The sequence below is a fragment of the Aquarana catesbeiana genome, linkage group LG04 (assembly GCF_042186555.1).
Source record: "Aquarana catesbeiana isolate 2022-GZ linkage group LG04, ASM4218655v1, whole genome shotgun sequence".
NCBI lineage: Eukaryota > Metazoa > Chordata > Amphibia > Anura > Ranidae > Aquarana > Aquarana catesbeiana.
This window is the reverse complement of record NC_133327.1, coordinates 117,141,581-117,164,954: the sequence shown is the minus strand read 5'-3', so window position 1 is coordinate 117,164,954 and position 23,374 is coordinate 117,141,581. Positions and strand designations below refer to the sequence as shown.

At 43.8% G+C, this 23,374-nt stretch overlaps 1 protein-coding gene across 5 annotated transcripts in view; it reads left to right on the top strand.

Moving 5' to 3' along the window:
• The window catches only part of STAG1 (STAG1 cohesin complex component), a 335,198-nt gene that overhangs the window by 121,287 nt on the left and 190,537 nt on the right, over positions 1-23,374 (top strand). For 3 of the 5 annotated variants that reach the window (XM_073625486.1, XM_073625485.1, XM_073625483.1), the window contains exon 2: positions 1,459-1,505. The exons of the other annotated variants lie outside the window; for them this stretch is intronic. The gene's annotated coding sequence lies outside the window, so the exon portion shown is untranslated. The remainder of the gene's footprint in view (positions 1-1,458; positions 1,506-23,374) is intronic. 5 annotated transcript variants of the gene reach the window in all.

Below are 23,374 nucleotides of genomic sequence, written 5' to 3'. Positions count from 1 at the left end.
CCGTGTGTGTGTATATACTAAGCCTAATACAATCCTTCTGCTAAAGCAGTTTGGCTATGTGGTGTGCTTAATCTATATATGGAAGACATGAGAGAGAGGAACCTGGAGAGAAGGGGCAGCATTTAGAGGAACTGATGGGCTGTGTTTTCCACCCTGCAGTAGCTGAATGTCGACAGGAGGGAGAAGTGGGCATTGCCAGCATTTAGCTGCTGCAGGGAGGAAAATACAGCCCATCCGTTTCACTGCCGCATGACCACAGGATTCATTGGCAACTGAAGGTTCCAGCACTAAACCTTGCTGGACCTACCTGGGCCAATTTTTAAAGGTCCATAGGACTCTATGTTGGACCTGCTGTGCTTCAGACCTCAATTGAGGTCTCGAGGACTGTGGTCTACGTATTGGGCACCTCTTGGCAGAACTTGTCCCTAAGAGGAAGATATTGGTGTAGTTCTAAAAAGATAAGGGAATATAACCAGAACATTGGACTGAGTGTACAGTTTCTACAGCACTCATGGGTCATTATTCAGAACTACTTATGATTGCCCTTATAGAAAAATCACAGATTTCCTTTACTTTAAACCTATGAATGGCAAAAATAATACTCATGTTGGATAACTTCACAAATTGATGCAATTTTGCTGATGCCAGGAATGAAAGCCCTTTTAAAAAATGTTGATGTACAAGCATCTTTTAGTTTATTACAAATGTTCGAATTTCGGTTCATTGCATCATATTTGTAATACAAACAGCTTAGATATGTTTAAAGATCTTTTGTTGCAGTGTTACATTGATTAGCCGTGGAGAACCAAAGAGAACAGAGTTAAAAATTCTTTTTATTCCCAATTGTAAGTCCAAAGTAACCCCAGTGTTTGTAGGCCAACACTAATGGCTGCTGTATATTGAACGAAAGGATTTAGATTGTTGGACCGGTTTCTGAAGAACACTCAGCTGCAGAAGAGTTCTTCCCATGCTGCATGTCTAGTTTTAAATGCCAACGAGAATATATTTCATTGTGAGCTGGTTGTACTGTTTTACATCATTCTTTGCTTTTTTTTCTTTTTACTTTATGTATTTTAATTTAGCCCCATTGTATGAAATAAGTGTTTTTTGCTTGTTTACCTGTTTACTGTGCTACGCTGTATGAAAGAGAAAAAACAGTTTGGTAGAAAAAAAAAAACTCTTTTGTTGAAGGGTCTTGAATTTACTTCCCTGATTAAACATCTTGAGCAATTATTTGGTAGTGCTGGAATCAAATAGTAATTGATCCCAGCACCTGTCAAATCCCAAATCTTCAAACACGCTGTACTAGAATAAAGTGACATCACTGGTTGTATATGTCTGGAGAAACTGCTTACAACAGAACTAAAATTGTATTCCTTTTATTTGGTGAAATGTTAAACATTTAGTCCATGGGGAAAAAAACATTCAGTACTCACTGTAATTTATTTCACTTTGCAGAGATCTGTTTTCAGTTTGGCATGAAAGCGTGTTTCTTCTGATCAGAGGTAAAAACCAAATTAAATCTACTGTGTTTCAATGTTCTGTGAAAATCAAACATGTGAACGTACAAGTGGGTGAATGCCAAGTTCAGTCAGGTTGAGTGATGAGGTATTGTTACAGTATTGTCCGCTACAACTTTTTTGTATATTTGTTTTGCAATGGTTCCATTTTTTCTTTGTGTCCAGTTTCCTTCTTGGTTCACAAATGTGTACAATGCTTGCTTTAGCGGTATCAAAAATGTTGTTTTCGTAAGATCAGTTATCTGGGATGGCTGGACACTAATGCCTACTACACATGAGCCGAATGTCGGGAGACAACGGCCCATTCAATTAAAACCGACTGACATTTGACCCGTGTGTATGTCAGCCGGTCCGACAGAAGCCAGCCATTTGGCTGGCTACTGTCAGATGAGCATGCTGAAAAACTAGCAGCCGAGCTCCCCATCAGCGCGCTCAGCCGATGCCAAAGAGCACTGACAGGAGTGTTCTGGTGGGTGGTTGCCGTCCCCTTGTGAGAACACAATAGCTTAGCGCGGGAGATGGCTGAACTAACATCGGATCATTAGTACAGCGGCTCCGAGTGGAACTGTCAGTTTGGTTGAACAAAAAAAAAAAACCTAGTAGTGTGTACTAGGCTTAACTCTGGGAGCTATGGCTGTTGCCTGAGACTCCTCAGGGACAACTTCATCCTGCGAGGCTTTTTATCAGATAGGGCCCCCACAGCCGAAGGTTCATTGGCTGATCATTGTGTTCTGAGAGATCATTGTATTAACATCAGATCGTTAGTACAGTGGCTCCGACTGCCTCTGCCAGTTTTTAAAATGATTAGTGTGTACCAGGCTTAAGGCTTCTGGTACTGGTTTTATCCCAAGCAAAAATTTGTTGGGGACAAAATTTGTTGTATATTCTCACCAGTTTACTATGGCACTACCTTGCAAGTTTTGGTTGTACCGTAGGAGTCTTCAGACCTCTGTTGGCCGGTGGGGGGGGGTGACAGTCCTTCACATGCACAGGAGTCTGTCATCCCGGTATTTGGAGACCGGTACAACACTGTAAACTTAGCTGCAGGTGCGCAGCTCGGTGTACAGTGATGGAGAGCAGGCAAGTAGGGGCTTTTTATTCCAGAGAAGAGTGCATGTCTCTTGGGTAATAAAATCCTGCCTCTTGCATTTTACAGTATGGTGTCAGTTCCGCTTTAAAGCGGATTTAAACATTCCTATCCTTTATAAACAAAGGAAGCTGCAATCTTAGCCTCGGTTTGATCTGCAATTGCCATGTGTACTGCTGATGTGATCATTTGACACCAGCCATTAGATTTAAACAAATGCAGGCAAATCATCGATCGGTAAGCTGCAATATATTACGTTTTTGTTTGGATTTGAATTTACTTTTAGTCCTCATGCACACGGACTTTTTTGCAGCTTAAAAAGGCCTGTCTATGTTAGTCTATGGCTTCATGCCCACCTAGGCGTTTTTGAGCTGCAAGTGGCATAGGCGTTTTTAAGCTGTAAAAAAAACCCAGGACCAGTGGGTTCTGAGAGACGTTTTTCAGCTGTAAAAACGTCATTCACCAATGTTTTTAATGTTTTTGATCCATTGGAAAAAAAAAAAAAAATTTGAAAAAAAAAAAAAAAACGCTAACGCGGAAAAACGCTCAAAAACGCTAAAAACCGCTATTGCAAAAACGCTGAAAAAAGCTGAAAAAAGTTAAAAAAAAATCACTGCAAAGATGCTGGCATTTTCATAACGTTATTTTAACAGCCTGTGTGCATGAGGGCTAAATATGTGGAAGTTTAGGGATGATTCAAACCATAATATGCGTAAAAAAAAAAGGTAATTTAGAAAAACATTGTTTAAACTTTTTGTGTTTTTCCATGCCCCCCCCCATTTCCTTTGACATCACATTACTTCAACTTGTGTTGCATTTTCTTTGCGTTGTGGAAAAATGCGTTCATGCTGTATTTTTTTCTATCACACGTCTCTGCTTGACTGACACAGGCCTCCTGCATGCACCCCAATGCTGCACAAGAAATGTAAAGAAAGAACTCTTCACACTATACACAAACCTCTGCGCCCCTGTGAATGAGCCCTAGACCTGGTTATATAAGCAGTTAATTGAAATCTTTCTGTAACAGCTGAGCTTGATCCAACCCCCTTCAGTCTGCTGAGCCTCCATACTGTTCCTTTATATGTTTGACACCTTACTGACCAATATAGAACCTTGGGGCCAGCGGAATGAGGTAAAGCTGACTTTTTTATGGGGAAAAATAAAGATCTGAATGTTTTGGCATGCTCTTTCCTAACCACTTGCCTACAGGGCACTTTCACCCCCTTCCTGCCCAGGTCAATTCTCAGCTTTCAGGGCTGTAACATTTTGAATGACAATTGCGCGGTCTTGCAACACTGTACCCAAATGGCATTTTGATCATTTTTTTCCACACAAATAAAGCTTTCTTTTGGTGGTATTTAATAACCTCTGCGTTTTTTTATTTTTTGCGCTATAAACAAAAAAAAAAAAAAAACACAAAGTTTTTTTGCTATAATAAATATCCCAAATTTATTAAAGAAACAAAAACAAAACATTTTCTTCAGTTTAGGTCGATATGTGTTCTTCTACATATCTTTTATTAAAAAAATTGCAATAGGCGTATATTGATTGATTTGCGCAAAAGTTTTAGTGTCGACAAAATAGGTTAATGATTTATGGCGTTTTTATTATTTTTTTTATTTTACTAGTAATGGCGGTGATCTGCGTTTTTTTTTTTTTTTTTTTTTTTTTTTTTTAATCGTGGCTGCGACATTGCAGTGGACAGATCGAACACTTGACACTTTTTTGAAACCATTGACGTTTATACAGCGATCAGTGCTTTAGCCACCGATTTACTGTAAATGTCACTGGCAGGGAGGGGTTTAACGCTAGGGGGCGATCAAGGGTTAAATGTCTTCCTTGACTGTCTGTTCCCTGACTGTGTGTTCTAACTAGGGGGGTGGGGTGGGTGGGACTGACTAGGGGAGGAGACTGATCGGTGTTCCTGTATACTAAGAACACACGGTCTGTCTCCTCTCCCCTGACAGGACATGTATCTGTGTGTTTACACACACAGATCCACATTCCTGCTCTGTCACAAGCAATCGCGTGTACCCAGCAGACACCGCGGCTGCCAAGCACAAGCATCGGCTCCTTGGTGACGCGGCCGGTCCCTATCCTGGTGGCAAGCCAAGGATGTCATTTGACGCCCGCCGGGAGGAACAGTGTTCCTGCGGACGTCATATGACAATGGCCCGGTATGGGTGTGGTTAAAATAACACGCTTTTGTATTTATTTTCGTACCTTGGGTTTGTTTTTTTGCAGTGTGAGATAATTAAGATATTTTGAAGCTGGAAATTGGTTTAAATATTTCATTTTGAGCATTGTGTACTTTGAAGATTCCACTACATCTGAATATTTGTTGTATTAGAAATATTGATAACATGCAGCAATGACAGTATTAGAGATTTTTGCTTAAAGTATCAGTTAAGCCAAAAACTAACTTTAAAGGCATTGTAAAGTTTAGTGTTTTTTTTTTCTTTTTTTTTTTTTTTTCTTTTTTTTTTCTTTTTTTTTTTTTTTAAATAACAAACATGTCATACTTACTGCCGGTTCACACAGGGGCAACACGACTTGCAGGCACAGAGGCTACTTGCACACGACTTCAGCGGCGACTTGCAAAACGACTTCTGTAAAGAAGTCGATGCAAGTCGCCCTAAAAATAGTACAGGAACCTTTTTCTAAGTCGGAGCAACTTGCGTCGCTCCTATTAGAACGGCTCCGTAGTACAGAACGGGACGCGACTTGTCAGGTGGCTAAGTCGCCCCTGTGTGAACTGGGGCTAACCTCCACTGTGCAGTTTGTTTTGCACAGAGTGACCCCGAACATCCTCTTCTGGGGTCCCTCAGCGGCGCTCCTGGTTCCTACCCGCATCGAGTGTTCACGTTGGAGAAGCTCTCTCCTACGGTGGACACCTGTGCGGGCACGCTCCCGAGTCCTGCATCTGTGTCCATTCACAGAATGCAGGACTTGGCCCCGCCCCCCAGAGCTGTGGCATTGGATTTGATTGACAGCAGCGGGACCTGCGCTGCAATCAATCTATCCAATCAGGACACGAGACACCAGCTAGAGCTGGTGTGCTTGTTCCCGGCCGGCGAAGGATCGGTGTCAGGTAAGTAAAACAAAGGCTCGGGGGGCGATGCAGCACCACAGGAGGTTTTTCACCTTCATGCATAGAATGCATGAAGGTGAAAAACCATGAGGTTTTACAACCCCTTTAACCTCCCTGGCGGTATGATTATTTTGGATTTTAGGTGCTGAAAGCAGTACAATTATTTTGCATGAAAATTTGGCGTTTTATATTGTAGGTCTGTAATTCTTAACAATAACACACTTAAATCTGTCCAAACAAGAGTCTAGTAGATATCCCGGGTATGATGAAGTTTGAAACACAAAAACATAAATTATAGTATAATAAATAAATATAAATAATTAAAAAAAATAATAATAAAATTTCCCCACGATTCACTATCGCTCAATTCTGCAAGTGTTCTAATTTACTATCGCTGTTTTCTAGCTGGTCGAAAGCCACTTTTGACATAAAGGGACATGGGCCAAAGCATTGGGGACAAAAGAGATGTGAAATAATTTCATACAGTACTGTAATCTGTAAGCATGTGTTATGATTTGTACGTTTTTTTGAATTTGCCGCGAGGCTCCACCCCCATGCATCGCGATGCTCGCAGGGAACGGAGCCTGGCACAGAGAGGCTTCGGAGGAGGACAGAGCCCGCAGACACAGCGGGGGACATCGCAGGATCCTGGGGGCAAGTAAGTAAAGCCGCACCAGGATCCTGCAATGTAATCCCGAGTGTGGCTCGGGGTTACCGCTAGTGGGACTGAAATTTAACCCCGAGCCACACTCGGGAAAACCGCCAGGGAGGCTACATCTACTGGCAGCCACATTTTAAGACTAATCGATCTAACCCTGTAAAGCAAAATTCACATACCTTTTCTGCAGCCGATCCGGTCTGGTCCCACGCTGAGCTGTCAACGACTGCTTCTCTGTGTAGGAGTGTGCAGCCGACAACGGAAGCTCCATAGAAAGTCTATGGGTGATGTCACTTCCTAGGCATTTCTCAGCCATTGCCGGCTGTCTCTTCCACAGCGCATCAGCCGATGGAAACAAGACTGGATTGGCTGCAGAAATGGTATGTATAGTGTTTTTTTGCTTTACATGGTTAGTCTTGGAATGTGGCTGCCAATAGATTTAGAGTTTCTATTATGCTGAACTTCCACTAAATCTAGTCCAATGAAAGGGAGTCTATAGTTTCCACATGGCATTAAGCTGACTCAGTTCAAAATTCAAACAATTGTTGCTTTTACCATTAATAGACATGCATGTTGATTTTCCATTTACAGTAAACTTGTTACCTTTCACAATGCTGAACCCATGTCTGAACAGCTAACGAAAATGTTATTCCTTGTGTTAGCTGCACAGTTTTATGTATTCACCTTTTTTACTATGATGTAAAATGATATTCAGAAAATATAAGCAGGTCGCAAAAGGCAAACAATGTTCGCTTTTCTGAGGAAGGCTTGAATAACATACAACCTAAAGATCGGCTAATTAGGAAGGACTGCTTGGGGTAGAATGCAAACATCTGTTGGAAGAACTTGTATTTTAAAAAGCCAGGTGCATGAAAAATTGTTTTATAATAGTGTGTCGGGTTGAACTTTAAGCCAAGTATTTTGACATTTTATGTGCTTACTGTTCTAAATTAATTTGCTAAATCACCATGTATTTTGCTTCACCTTCAGTACTGCTGGTCTCTAGTGTGTGTGTGTTGTTTTTTTTTTTTTTGCTACCTACGCACTCCAGTACATATAGAGATAGATATATAAATTCTTTGGACTTAAGCAGGCCATAGACAGTGCAAACTTTATTCCTGCAAAAGAAATTCACACTATTTCCCCCATCAACACAGTCAGTGCTAACAGGGGAATCCCTCCTGCCAAGACATTGTGTTCTCCCAGCGAGGGAGGCGGGGTAAGCCTTCCTTGCCAGGAGAAGACAGTGATTATTGCTAGTGGCTATAGCAGTTGCTTGCGATAATCACATTTAAATCCGGCAGGCTGGTTGTACCAGGTTGATCGATCGAGCAACTTGGAACAGGCTGCTTGCCCACACATGGTTCAAATCTTGGCCGGTTCCTGCTGAAACGGCCAAGATATAAACAGTCTATGGCCTGCTTAAAGTGGTTGTAAAGGCAGAAGGGTTTTTTTTGTAATATCTTATGAATAATCTTATTCTATGCATTAAGATAAAAAGCCTTCTTTGTGCAGCAGCCCCCCTAATACTTACCTGAGCCCCCTCTCAATCCAGTGATGTCCACGAGTGCCTCGGTGCGACCGGGACTCTCCCTTATGATTAGCTGAGATGCAGCAGCGGCACCATTGTCTCCTGCTCCCGTCCATCAAAGTCAGCCAATGAGGAGAGAGGGGGGCGGGGCCAAACCACGGCTCCATGTCTGAATGGATACACAAAGCTGCTGCTTGGCACTGGTGCCCCCATAGGAAGCTGCTTGCTGTGGGGGCACTCAACAGGAGGTCGGAGCCAGGAGTGCCGACAAGGGACCCGAGAAGAGCATCTGGGCTGCTCTGTGTAAAACCACTGCACAGAGCAGGTAAGTATGTAACAGGTTAGTTTTTTTTTTTTTCTATAAAAATATCAATTGGTCGTGCACTCCACAAATCTGGCCTGTATGTTAAAGTGGCAAGAAGAAAGCCATTGTTGAAAGAAAGCCATAAGTCCCGTTTGCAGTTTGCGAGAAGCCATGTGGGGGACACAGCAAACATGTGGTAGAAGGTTCTCTGGTCAGATGAGACCAAAATTGAACTTTTTGGCCTAAAAGCAAAATGCTATGTATGACGGAAAACAAACACTGCACATCACCCTGAACATACCATCCTCACCGTGAAACCCCATCAGACTTGATGGGGAAATGGATGGAGCCAAATACAGGGCAATTTTCGAAGAAAACCTGTTAGTCTACAAAAGACTTGAGACTGGGGCGGAGGTTCCCCTTCCAGCAGGACCACGACCCTAAACATACAGCCAGAGCTACAATGGAATGGTTCAGATCAAAGCATATTCATCTGTTAGAATGCCCCAGTCAAAGTCCAGACCTAAATCCAATTGAGAATCCGTGGCAAGACTTGAAAATTGCTTTTCAGACGCTCTCCATCCAATCTGACAGAGCTTTGAGCTATTTTGCAAAGTAGAATGGGCAAAAATTTCACTCCGTAGATGTGCAAAGCTGGTAGAGACATACCCAAAAGATTTGCAGCTGTAATTGCAGCCAAAGGTGGTTCTACAAAGTATTGACTCGGGGGGGCTGAATACAAATGCACACCACACTTTTCACATATTTATTTGGAAAACCATTTATCATTTTCCTTCCACTTCACAATTATATGCCACTTTGTGTTGGTCTATCACATAAGATCCCAATAAAAATACATTAACGTTTTTGGCTATAACATGACAAAATGTGGAAAATTCCAAGGGGTATGAATAAGGCAAGGCACTGTATATTGATTATACAGGAACAGAAGCACAGTTTAAATGGCTAGGTGGGCAACACTACAGAAGGAAGAGAATATTTTTTTACATATACAAAGCAGCATCTTTGTTAATAGTATTTAATAGTTTCAAAAAGAATATTAGTAATATGAGTGTTATATTTAAATGTATAATATAGTAATAAAATAATTTTATATAGTTTAATATATTATTTTAAGATATTTAACCACTTCCAGCCCAAGGACATCATATGACGTCCTGGACTTTGAGTGGGGATATCATTCAGATATCTTTTTGATCATTCTTACAGGTGGGGGGAGGGGACATTCCTTCGCCGCCCTCCGGTGCTTCTCTGGGCTCGCCTGTACGACTGACGAGCCAGAGAACAAGTCAGTTGCCTGTACAACTGACGAGCCAGAGAACAAGTCAGTTGCCGACAGAAGTTGATCATAGAGATGACTGGGGACCATATGCCTTGTGGCTTCACTGCCCGTTTCCTACTGCGCATGCATGAGTCGCGTGGCGCTTTGTGACTGGGCGGCTGTCTTCTGGGACACACAGGTCCCAGGAGACAGCGCGCCCAATTTCCCAGAACACCACGCGAGGGATGAAGAGAAGGAACAGCTCTGCGGAGAAGGAAGTGGCAGATTAGGAAGACTGCCTAGCAACAGGCATTTTGGGTAAGTAAAAAAAAATTTTTTCAAATGTTTTTTAAAAAAATTTAAAGAGTCTGTTTTATGTAATTCTTTTTTTTTTTTAGGGTGGACCTCCACTTTAAGTACCAAAGTTTGGCACCATTCCACGAGTGTGCGCAATATTAAAGCGCGACATGCTAGGTATCCATTTACGCGGCATAACATCTTTCACATTATACAAAAAAATTGGGTTAACTTTGGGCTCGGTTCACACCTAAACCGGCTGTGGGATCGCACAGCAACCTTGTCTGTCCCTGTTCTCCATTTCAGGGACGAATCGGGGCTGAATCTTTGCCTGAATTCCTCCCTGAAACGGAGGCAAAGATGCACAGCGTTTCTGTGCAGTGCACTCCGCAGCCGCCCCGAAGACATGTGAACCGGCTCCATAGAGAGCTGGTCATATTCTCCTGCTATGCGGATTGGTTGCGCAGAAACCTGCATCCAATTCGCATAGGTGTAAACCCTGCCTTCATAAAACAGTCCGTCCGTCCCCCCCCCCCCCCCCCCAACAAAAAAAACACGTTTGAAAAATTCCTGCGCAAATACCGTGTGGTGTGAAAAGTTGCAACAGTCGCCATTTTATTCCCTAGAGTATCGAGCTAAAAAAATATAATGTTTGGGGGTTCTGAGTAATTTTCTAGCAAAAAAATTATGATTTTTACATGTAGTAGAGGAGTGCCCAAGGCAGTTTGTTTGAGTTCCTGAACTTGACTTAAGGCTTTTGTGTTTCCTTATATTTCAACACTAGGAATCAATCAGATGAGCTGCACACAAGTATGCTGAAAAGAAAAAGCTAATGGGAGAGAGCAGATAGATTGCCCGACACGCTGCTGCTGCTCCTCTACATTCCCGTCAGTAGACTGGGGTGTGGAAAGGGAGGCCACCGCTGTACAGATTCCTTAACCGAAAAAAGGTCATTTTCCTTGAAGGGCTATGTAAATAATTTGGCCTTTTAAATAGCATATCTCTATGTATTTAAAGGGGTTGTAAAGTCAGAAGTTTTTTTTTTTTTTTTTAATCTTAATGTATTAAGAAGATAAAAAATACTTTCTGTGTGCAGCAGTCCCCTCAGCCCATTAATACCTGAGCCCCATCTCTGTCCAGCCATGTCCACGAGTGTCTCGGAGGTCCGGTACTCTCCCTTTTGATTGGCTGAGACACAGCAATGGCACCATCGGCTCCCACTGCTAAGTCAGCCAATCAGGAGAGGGAAGGGTGCGAGCCAAACCGCAGCTTTGTGTCCGAATGAACACACGGAGCTGCAGCTTAGCATGGCTGCCCCCATAGCAAGCTGCTTGCTGTGGGGGCATTCAACAGGAGGGAGGAGCCAGGAGAGCCAAAGAGGACCCGAGAAGAGGAGGATCTGGGCTGCTCTGTGCAAATTCACTGCGACAGAGCAGGTGAGTATATGTTTATTAGTTTGAACTAAAAAAAAAAAAAAAAATAGGATTTTTATAACAGCTTACCTGTAAAATCCTTTTCTTAAAGTACATCACGGGACACAGAGCCACAGTATTTACTGGTGGGTTATATAGGCACCACTAGGTGATGGACACTGGCACACCCTAGACAGGAAGTTTAGCCCCCTATATCACCCCTCCCCTTACTTGGGAGTACCTCAGTTTTGTAGCAAAACAATATATGTGTATTAGAAGAGGGGAGGGACTTCTGTATCCCTTGATGTACTCGAAGGATTTTACAGGTAAGCTGTTATAAAAATCCTATTTTCTTTTTCATACATCACGGGACACAGAGTCACAGTATTTACTGATGGGATGTCCCAGAGCAATGCTATCTGAGGGGAGGGAGACACAACAAAAGTAGGGTGCAATCAGACCTGAGGACCTTGTACCACTGCCTGCAGCACACTACACCCATGTCTTCTCACATCCACCTGATAGAATCTGGTGAATGTATGGACTGAAGACCAAGTTGAGGCCTTGCAGATTTGAGCCATGGAGGCCTGGTGATGCACTGCCCATGAAGCACTTCAGCCCTTGTGAAGTGCTTTTTGATTTGAAAAGGTGGAACTTTCCTCTTCAAACCATGAGCTTGAACAATTACCTGTCGAATCCACTTAGCAATGGTAGATTTCGATGCTGCCTGTCCTTTTTTTTTAGGACCTTCAGGCAACACAAACAAAACATTCATTTTGCGAATCTGAGCAGTCGCTTCCAAATTGGTTTTGACCGCTCTCACTACATCCAGAGAATGTAGTGACTTTTCATCTGTAGAACAGGGATCTGGAAAAAAATGAAGGCAGCACAATATCTTGGTTTAGATGAAAACCTGAAACCACCTTCGGTAGAAAGCTAGGATGAGGATGCAATACTACTCTGTCCTTATGAATAATTAAATGTGGCTCTTTACAAAAAAGAGCCATCAATTCTGATACCCTTCTTGCAGAAGAAATAGCTACCAGAAAAATAAGCTTCCTTGTCAAAAGGACCAGGGGAATATGTCGTATCGGCTCAAAAGGATGTTTCTGTAATGCCGCCAGAACTAAATTCAAGTCCCAGGGGTTCAGGGGCGCTCTAACCAGTGGATTAAGCCGCGTTACCCCCTGTATAAAGCTTTGGACCAGAGAATGCGAAGCAAGCGGATGTTGAAACAATACCCACAAGGCCGAGATCTGGCCCTTGATGGTACTCAAGGCCAGCTTCATCTCTAACCCCATTTGCAGAAAACCAAGGATTCTCCCTAAGGCATACATTCTGGATGCCAAACTCTGTATTTACACCAGGAGACATATGCCTTCCAGACTCTAATAATAAAAGACTCTGGAAGCTGACTTCCTTGCATTAATCAAGGTAGAAATTACTGGGCATAAAAGCCCACGACTCTTCAGAATGTGGGTCTCAAAATAGCCAAACCATTAAATTTAGCGTTTGTAGGGTAGGATGGAACACGGGTCCCTGCGATAGTAGGTCTGGACATGGTGGTAGGGTCCATGGGGACCCTACCACCATCTTCACTATTTCTGCATACCAAAATCTTCTGGGCCACGCTGGGGCCACTAGAAGCATTGACTTCTTTTTCTGTTTGATTCTGAAAAGAAGTCGTGGTAGCAGCAGAATAGGAGGGAATGCATAAATGGGTGAGAACTGATGCCACGGGGTCACCAACACATCTGTCCCGCATGCAAGTGAGTCCCTTGTTCTGGACACAAAGTTGTCGATCTTGTTGTTGAATGTGGACACAAGTAGATCTACATCCGGGATCCCTCATCTTTGGCATATAGCCAGGAAGATGTCGGGGTGAAGAGACCATTCCCCTGGTAACAACTACTGGTGACTTAAGTAGTCCGCCTGCCAGTTCTCTACCCCTGGAATGAAGATTGCTGATATGCATAGCACATGCTCTTCTGCCCAGATTACGATCTGGCTTACCTCTTCCTGGGCTGCACGACTCCTGGTGCCCCCTTGGTGATTGATATAAGCCACTGCTGTGGCATTGTTGGATTGGATCCTGACAGGAAAACCTTGCAACCTGAAAGTAGAGGTCTTTAGGGCTAGGTACGCCGCACGAATCTCTAGAATGTTGATGGGTAAGCTCCTCTCGGTTTTGGACCATCTCCCTTGGACAGTCGTCTCTTCCTAAACTGCTCCCCAACCCGAAAGGCTGGCATCTGTTGTTACCACCTTCCAGGTAACTGGTAAAAAGGATTTCCCTTTCTGCAGATTCTGCTAACCACCAACTGAGGCTCCGACGCACTATTGGTGCAAGCGCACTGTTACTGTTTTGCAGCAGTCTCAAATGAAACTGAGCATAGAGAACCGCTTCGAATGAAACCACCATCTTTCCCAACAACCTCATACAAAGGTGAATAGAAGGACCCTTCTTTGCCCTGACTACTTGAACCAGCTCCTTTATGGCACTGATTTTTGCCTGGGGTAAAATCACCCTCTTTTGGGTTATATTGATGACCAGACCCAAGTACTCTAGTCTTCTTACTGGTTTTAAAAAAGACTTCTCTAAGTTGAGGACCCAACCTAGTATTCCAGGTAGTTGACTGTGGCTTTGGTCTAAGCGGGCTACCGACCGGTCTATTAAGAGCAGGTCGTCTAGGTAGGCTATAACCGTTATACCCTGGGCCCTTAATCTGGCCAGAGGATGATCCAGGACCTTTGTGAATACCCGAGGTGCCGTAGCTAGACCGAAAGGCAGAGCTACAAACTAGAAATTACGTTTTTCCACTTCGAAAAGCAGATATTTCTGATGAGCGGGGAAAATGGTTACATGCAGGTATGCATCTTTGATGTCTATTGATGCCAGAAGTTCTCCTCCTTGTAGGATGGAGACTACTGATCGAATTGATGCCATGCGAAAAGATCTAATTTTTAGGAACCGGTTTAGATCTTTGAGATCTAGGATGGGTCTGACATCTCCATTTGGCTTTGGCACAGTGAAAAGGTTTGAATAAAACCCCAATCCCTGCTCTTGTATGGGAACCACCATGATTACTTTTTGCGACAAAAGTCGCTCCAACGCTTGAAAGAGAGACTTCTTTTTCTCAGAGTCTTTGGGAACATTTGCTCTGAGGAAACAAGGAGACGGGAATTCTCAGAACTCTAGTTTGTAACCTAGTTATTGTGAAGACCACCCATCTGTCCTGAAAATCCTCCTGCCAGACCATTGAGAACTGTAGCAGTCCCCCCCCCCCCACTCGAATGAGCGGGGGCGCTCCCCTTCATAAAGAGGCTTTAGCATTCTGTTTTGTAGGTTTCCTCCCCCAGGACTTCTTTTGTCCCCGGGGTTGACTCTGAGTTTCACCTCTTGAACCTGACGGGACTCCCTGGAGGCTGATGCCCCTGGCACTGGAGAAAAAGCCGTTTAAATGAGGGATGCTTACTCCTTTTCTTAACTGGCAAAAGGGTACTTTTCGTACTTGAGATTTTTTGGATATAATAGTCCAAATCCTCCCTAAACAGCCTTATACCACGGAAAGGAAAACCAGCCAGGAGCTTTTTACATGGCATTTCGCCTGACCAATTTTTCAACCATAAGATTCTACGCATATGTACCAACCCAAGCGTAAGGCGAGAGGTCTGAAGGATAGAATCTCTGATTACGTCAACTGCATAACACAAAGCCGCTGGCAGGTTGGCTAACTGCTGGGCCTGCTGTTCAGGGAAAACCTTGAGCACCTGCTTTAAGTGGTCTCTCAAGGATTGACATACCCCAATTGCCTCCACTGCAGGTTGAGCTACTGAACCTGCCAAGGAAAAACAGGATTTCCAATTTTCTCTAAGCATTTGAGCATTGTCAACAGGACAAGTCAGACTTTTATTCACAGAGGATATCGTGGCGTCAATTTCTGGTATACCCCACATCTTTGTGAATTTTTCCTCCATAGGATAAAATGTTGAAAAGTTTTTAGGAGGGAAAAAATGTTTATCTGGGTGATCCCACTCAGAATAAATAAGCTTTTCCAGCAAGAAATGAACAAGAAAGGCATGTGCAGTTTGAGGAGGCTTCAGTGAACCCACACAAGACATTGTTGTTTCAACAGACTCCGTTACGGGTAACTTAGAGCTGACCCTTCCAGCAAGAGATTGCACCAGCAATTTCTCATCCTGTGAAGCTGGAGGGGGTCCTTCCCCACTTGATTCCTTAGAAGAGGAGTCATCGGTCTCATCCCGGTCCTCTGAGGGAGATTCGTCTCCGCTTTCCCAGAGTTCCTCGGTTTGAGGGTCCTGGGTGGCAGATGGAGACCTAATGCATTTTCTTCCACTTTGCGAAGATGCGATTAAGGCCATTAATCTTTCCCCTTATCCACTTATGGTTGAGGAAAAAAACTCCTTAGTAATATATACATGGGCTGAAATGCCTGAAGCAGTTGCAGCCCCTGACCCCTACAGCTCACTCTGACCAGCCTCCCTAGGTCCTTCAGGGGGAGATGGTGCTGCAGAGGGGGGGGGGTCCTCCAGAGCCTGAGGGAGATCCCTTTGAGCCCCTATTTCTCGGGGTATTTGTACCTCCCTTTCTGCCCATAGTGCCAAGCACAAAATGCAGAGGTACTAACAGAAATGCATCCACTGCTGAACAATATAGTCCAGCAACTGCCGCTGCTATCAAGGCTAAGTCTGATGCTAAGTAAATGTTGCCTGGGAATGCCTGTGTCACCCACACTCACATGTCCCCGTCTGCTCTGTGTCCCTCCTTGAGCTGTGTGCACCTGCCAAAGAGTGCACTTTATAGCTTTGTATAGCCTGCGTTGTGGGCTTTAAACCAAGCCGACTAAAGCTCCGCCTCCTCCCCCCTTTTTCAAAAAAGGCCGCTTTTCCCGTGTGAGCCGAGGGCTCTGATCCTGATTGTATCGCACATGGAGGGGGGGCTGGGGCGGAGGAGAGAGGAGGGCCGGTGGATAGAGAACCGCCGTAATGGCAGCGGTGGGAAGCGGTGTGGCATACTGCCGACTGCCCTATGACTTCTAACATAAAGGAAGCTGTTGGGGGACATTCCCAAAAAGAAAATAAAAAAACCCTTTCCACATCCTACCTGGAGCATGGGCTCGGAGGAGTGTCCACCTTTGACACAGAGACGAGACTGACAAGCATGGAAAGGTACGTGCTCTTGACAGCCCCCGGTGGCGACCTTAGGCATAGCATACATTTACTTAAAAGACAAAACCCACAAGAATTAGAAAAATTCCTTAGGAATCTCCCTTACCTTATCCAGCTTCAGGGTTCTCTGGTAACAGACCCAATCTTCACCTCTCACAGTGGTCTCCGTTTAAAAAAACCTTCAGGGACTGGGGCCCCCTTTTTATCGGGGGATCCACAGCTCTGGGCCTGTAAAGCACCCTGCCAGGAATATGGCTGAAAAAAACAAACCCTGGATCCTGGGGTCCAGCTCTCTAAAAAGAGAAGCGTTACAGCTAAAACCTCGTTTCATCGGACACAAGGCCCGGCTACCATTCAATTCGGCCTAAAAAGACACTTTGAATGGATCCGGTTGCATGGCTTGCCCCAGTAAGGAATATTCCAGCGGAGCACAGCACATCTTTACTCGTGACCAACACCTAAGACACTGGCGAAAAAACTGAGGTACTCCCAGTAAGGGGAGGGGTTATAATAGGGGGCTAAACTTCCTGTCTAGGGTGTGCCAGTGTCCATCACCTAGTGGTGCCTATATAACCCATCAGTTAATACTGTGGCTCTGTGTCCATTGATGTACGAAAAAGAAAAGACTTTTGGATCACTTTAAAGCAGTGTTTCTCAACTCCAGTCCTCAAGGCGCTCCAACAGGTCATGTTTTAAGGATTTCCCTCAGATGAAACAGCTGTGGTAATTACTAAAGCCCCATACACACTATTAGATTTTCTGCAGATTTTTGTCTTCAGATTTACCAAAACCATATAATATGACGTCAAACCTTAAGAGTTTCAATTTGTATGCAATTAAGCAGGCCCTTGCACTACATAGTTTTGGTAAATCTGAAGACAAAAATCTGCAGAAAACCTAATGATGTGTATGGGACTTAAGGCAGTGAAACTGATCAAATCACCTGTGCAAAATAACGGTTTGACGTCATATTATATGGTTTTGGTAAATCTGAAGACAAAAATCTGCAGAAAATCTAATAGTGTGTATGGGGCTTTAGTAATTACCACAGCTGTTTCATCTGAGGGAAATCCTGAAAACATGACCTGTTGGGGCGCCTTCAGGACTGGAGTTGGGAAACGCTGCTTTAAAGTGATACCAACGTCTCATGTTTTGTTTTGCTAAAAAAATGTTATACTTATCTTCCCTGTGCGGTGGATTTGCACAGAGCAGCCCGGATCCTCCTCTTCTCGGGTCCCTCTTCGCTGCTCATGGCCCCTCCCTCCTTTTGGGTGCCCCCACAGCAAGCAGCTTGCTATGGGGGCACCCAAGCTGAGCTGTAGCTCTGTGTTCATTCAGACATGAAGCTGCAGTTCTGCCCCGCCCCCTCTCTCCTGATTGGCTAACTGACTTTGATTGCCGCGGGAGCCTATGGCGCAGCTTCTGTGTCTCAGCCAATCAGGAGGGAGTCTTGGATAGCCAAGACATTTGTGGACATCCCTGGACAGAGACGGGGCTCAGGTAGGTATTAGGGGGGCTGCTGCACACAGAAGGTTTTTTATCTTAATGCAATAGAGAGCCCTGAACAGGGTCACATCCGTGCGCAGGGGTAGATGAAAGATCCACTAGATGGATGGGCTGGCTCCACAGGCTCATCAAGCAGCTTCTGACAAGCCACGAGTGAGCCACTCACTGACTCCAGGAACGGCCGGTCAGGAGAGAGCTGTGGGGTACCTTTAACACTTGGCCCGGGAGAGCTTGGATGGAACAAACGGACGGGACACTGTGGTTGCCAGGACAACACGTTTCAGAGGACGTGGCATCCTTCCTCAGGTCCACCCTGTGTTGTCCAGAGAACCCTTTTGTAGTTGAGATTGATTGTCCGGCATTTTTAACCCTATACTCGGAAATCACTAAGCTTCCACTGGAAATATACAGGGAATAGTATGGCAACTAGATATTCAAGATCAGCATGCAATATGGCTAAGATATATTAATGGAAAAGCATATATTTTGTTGAAAATAGAAAATAAAAATAAAAATCATAAATTTAAATAAAGATAAATAAAATTGCTATATAGATTACATTTGAGTAATACCTAGGGCTTAGGTTTGCTTAGAAACACCCACTTCTCCCTGACACCCATCCAGTAAGGTATATTGATATTTGCATACTTCCTCCCAAGTGCCAGCCCACAACTTGCATCGGGATGAGTACTGAGGTAGAGTGTTATGTAACGTATAAGCCCAGAGACAGTAATGGCATTACTGGATCTAAAAATAAAAAACATGTAATGGAAAGCTTTTTACAAATGTCAGCATGTTGATGAGGGGAAAAGGAGGAACCAGAAAAGGCAATATATAAACAAATTAAATGTTCGCTGTAGGCTCTGTTTTATCTCCTCATATGGGGGCTACAATCGCGGTAAAAACGTGCAAATAGAATCACGAGATGCCCGTTGCCCAAAAGGAGCTCCTGTATTTCTTTTGAGCGACAGGTGTCCCGCTTTTCTGTTTGTGCGTTTCTACCACGATTGTTGCCCGGAAAATCGTGCCACGTTTGGGGTGCTATTAAAATCAAAGGGCAACGCATCGGGAACGCACGGGCATTGCACGACCTGCTGCTATTGCGAATCGTGGTTATTCCACCTGCAAGTCGGAACGCAGAGATGTGAATGGAGCCTTACAGTGCATCTAAACCCAAGAGCATCAATTTAACCACTTCAGCCCCGGAAGAATTTACCCCCTTCCTGACCAGTGCGTTTTTTGCGATTTGGCACTGCGTCGCTTTAACTGACAATTGCATGGTCGTGCGATGTGGCTCCCAAAAAAAAAATTGACGTCTTTTTTTCCCACAAATAGAGCTTTCTTTTGGTGGTATTTGATCACCTCTGCGGTTTTTATTTTTTGTGCTATAAACAAAAAAAAATAGCGACAGTTTTGAAAAAAACGCATTATTTTTTACTTTTTGCTATAATAAATATCCCCAAAAAATATTTTAAAAAAATTTTTTTTTCCCCAGTTTAGGCCGATACATATTCTTCTACATATTTTTTGTAAAAAAAATCGCAATAAGCGCTTGGTTTGTGCAAAAGTTATAGCATTTACAAAATAGGGGATAGTTTTATGGCATTTTTATTTATTTATTTATTTATTTACTAGTTATGGCAGCGATCAGCAATTTTTATCGTGACTGCGACATTATGGTGGACACATCGGACATTTTTGACACATTTTTGGGACCATTGTCATTTATACCGCAATCAGTGCTATACAAATGCACCGATTCCTGTGTAAATGACACTGGCAGTGAAGGGGTTGACCACTAGGGGGCTAGGGAGGTTAAGTATGTCCTGGGGAGTGTTACTAACTGTGGGGGGGCGTAGCTACATGTGAAACGTCACTGATCCCTGCTCCGATCACAGGGAGCAGAGATCAGTGACACTTGTCACTAGGCAGAACGGGGAGATGCTTGTTTACATTAGCATCTCCCCGTTCGTCCTCTCCGTGAGGCGATCGCGGGTATACACGCGGCGATTAAGTCCGCGGGACCAGCAACCCGACTCGCGGAGCTCCCAGCCGGCGCGTGCACGCAATGGCGCGGTGGCAAATTCAAAGGGACGTACGAGTACACCCATTTGCCCAGCCGTGCCATTCTGCCGACGTACATCGGCGTGCGCCGGTCAGGAACCGGTTAAAATAATGTGGCTCGGAACTGATACTGGAAGGTTTTTTTTTTTTTTTTTTTACCTTAAGGCCCCTCTCACACTGGGGCGGTGGGTGCGTCGGTTATAAAGCGCCGCTATTTTTAAAAGCGCTTTACCGTCAATTTCGTGACGCTTTTACTTGCACCATCCCCCACCCCCCTGCTAGCGGCCAAGAGAGGGTTAAAACCACCGCAAAGCGCTGCTGCAGCAGTGCTATGCCGGCTGTACAGCCGCACTGCCCCATTGATTTCAATGGGCAGGAGCGGTGTATACACCGCTCCTTCACTGATCCAAAGGTGCTGCTTGCAGGAGTTTTTTTAACGTCTTAACATCCTGCAAGCGCACCGCTCAAGTGTGAAAGCACTCGGGCTTCCACACTGGAGAGACAGGAGCGGCTCTTTACAGGCGCTATTTTTAGCGCTAAAGCGCCTCAGTGTGAAATGGGTCTAATGCATGAAATGCTTTAAAGTGAAAAACCTTTTATGCCTTTAGAACCACTTTAACATATTGCATCTTACCAGTTCTTAGATATGGTGTCAACCTTCAGTTTTCTTGTTTCATTCCCCTACTAGTAACAAACTTCTGCACTAGGGTGACAATTCTCATGCAGCCCATGCATTCATCTTTTTTTTTTTTTTTTTTTAGTTCATCCAGTGGGTTGGAAAAATCTCAATCCCCTATCCACACATTTTGAATCCTCCTGCTGTGCTATTGTGTTCTGATGGCAGGGAACTTTCCCCATCATCAGAATAGAATGATCAGTGCCGCTGGCTCTACCCATTGAACAGTACCCATGGAAGAAAGGGGTTCCATGATCAGCAAAACCAGGTATCCTGTCGCCAACATTCCAATTTGTAGAAACAAAGAATATCCCCCTAGGGAGTGGGACTTTAAAGGTGACACAAACACCAAATAGAATTTTGTTTAAAAGGTACACATTTTATTATAAAGGTAGAATAAAAGAACATAATAAAATCATGTCTACAGAAAGACATAGAAATACATGAGTGATAATGCTAATTGAAGTGATACATTTGCAGATACTTAGTTGTCTCCAATGTACCCGATGCATTTCTGATTTTACACCCTTCTTTAGGGGTAATAACAATTTAGATCTGTATTCACATAGTATTTCTATTAATAAGACATACACCATTATAAAGGACATCACATAGGAAGTGATGGTAGACCATAACATATGTTCATCATTAGGAGTTTACATACCACTTGGCATATTGTACAATCATGCACATAGTGCAGGATCTGAATGGGATCAATTGTTGCCCATGTAGGAGCAGCGTCGTTACCCTAGGACTAAAGAACACCTCCCTCTCTCCTAATCTTTATATTGGAGGGAAGAAGTTCTGCGGTTTAGAGCTATCCTGCAGTGATGCTAACACGCCAGAGTGCACAGCAGCTTGCAATCTCAGTGCATATATATCAGGGATATGCAATTAGCGGACCTCCAGCTGTTGCAGAACTGTAAGTCCCATGAGGCATAGCAAAACTCTGACAGTCACAAACATGACACCCAGAGGCATGATGGGACTTGTAGTTTTGCAACAGCTGGATGTCCAATAATTACAGATCCCTGATATATATCGTGTCTGGATCAACAGGTGTAGCACGACACTTCTAATGGTATGTTTTAAAAGACAAATGGAGTAAAAAAAGATAAGTGTATTGTTAAACCCTACGGATGTATTAAAATTGTCAGTGAACTTAAGGAGCCACAACCAACATCTTTACAAAGTACATACTGGAAATAACAATTCGGGAACCTTTTTGTAAACTAGAACACTTGTCAGCCCCTTGTTGATGGTGGCTTTGTTCCCAAGACAGCATTGTTCACTTCTATTGTGATCATGTCTACATTAGAGCCATAATTTCCTACTAGAGTTTTGAAAAGCGACACTTGCAAGGCATGTGTCAAAGCAATTTACGTCTAAAGCATTTAAAAGAAACATTTAGTTGCTTGGATGTCATGTATAGTCTGACTGTAATGGAAGTATTAAATTAGGTTATAGGAATCATTCCTGGCATGCTAGAGATCTGTTTACTACCCTCACAGGTACTTATCCCCCTTTCACACTGGGGCATTTTTCAGGCACTTTTGGGCTAAAAATAGCTCCTGTAAAACGCCTCCCCTGCAGCCCCAGTGTGAGAGCCCGAGTGCTTTCACACTGGGGCGGTGCGCTTGCAGGACGTTAGTAAAAGTCCTGCAAGCAGCATCTTTCGGGCGGTGTGGGAGCGGCTCCTCCACTGCCCCTGCCATTGAAATCAATGGGCACCGCTGCCAAAGCGCTTCGGCAGCGGCTCTTTAAACCCTTTATTTGGCCGGTAACGGGGGTTAAAAGTGCCCCGCTAGCGGCGGAAAAGCGCCGCTAAAACAGCGGTAAAACTCCACTAAAATTAGCGGCGCTTTACTGGTAACGCCCCCACCCCAGTGTGAAAGTAGCCTTAGAACTAATTTCCTTACAGTTGTATATCAGAACAGCCTATATTGATATGTCTTTTACATATAGCACATTCACATCCAGTTTTAGTAAATCTCCCCATAGTATGCACAGTACTAAGATGGGGCATTGGAGGGGGGGAGAGATTATCCCAATTATGATCAGGATCAAAGATTTTTTTTTTTCTCGATCTAAATTAGATATTGCATATTAAAATTTTTTTATTTACCATTTGCAGCTGTCACATTTACAGCTGCTTATTGTTTTTTTCTTCACTAAGCCGACTTACCACTATGCTGATAATGTGTAGTGTGATACCCTGCTTTTTGAGTCTGTTGATAACACAGCTGAATGAATCGGTTAAGGAACACATCTCTACCCTGTATGCTTAAATTTCATGCATAGATTTTCAGTTGCCTAACAATCAACAAATGATCAGTTATTGGGTGGTCATAATTCAGCAGACCCCAGGAGGCACAAACTTGTGTAAATGGTACATAGTTTTCTGTAATCGCATCTGAAAGTGAAGTGATAAATTGTGACTAGGGGTGCACCGAATGGGTTTTTTTTGGTGCCGAAACCGATACTGAAAATGAAAAATACACTAGGCCGAAAACCGAAACCTATACCGAAAATGGCCGATACTGAAAATTACTGTTTTTAAAAAATATTTTTATACAAGAGATGGTCAGAGACTGGGGACATGGTACAGGAGATGGTCAGAGACTGGGGACATGGTACAGGAGATGGTCAGAGACTGAGGACATGGTACAGGAGATGGTCAGAGACTGAGGACATGGTACAGGAGATGGTCAGAGACTGAGGACATGGTACAGGAGATGGTCAGAGACTGAGGACAT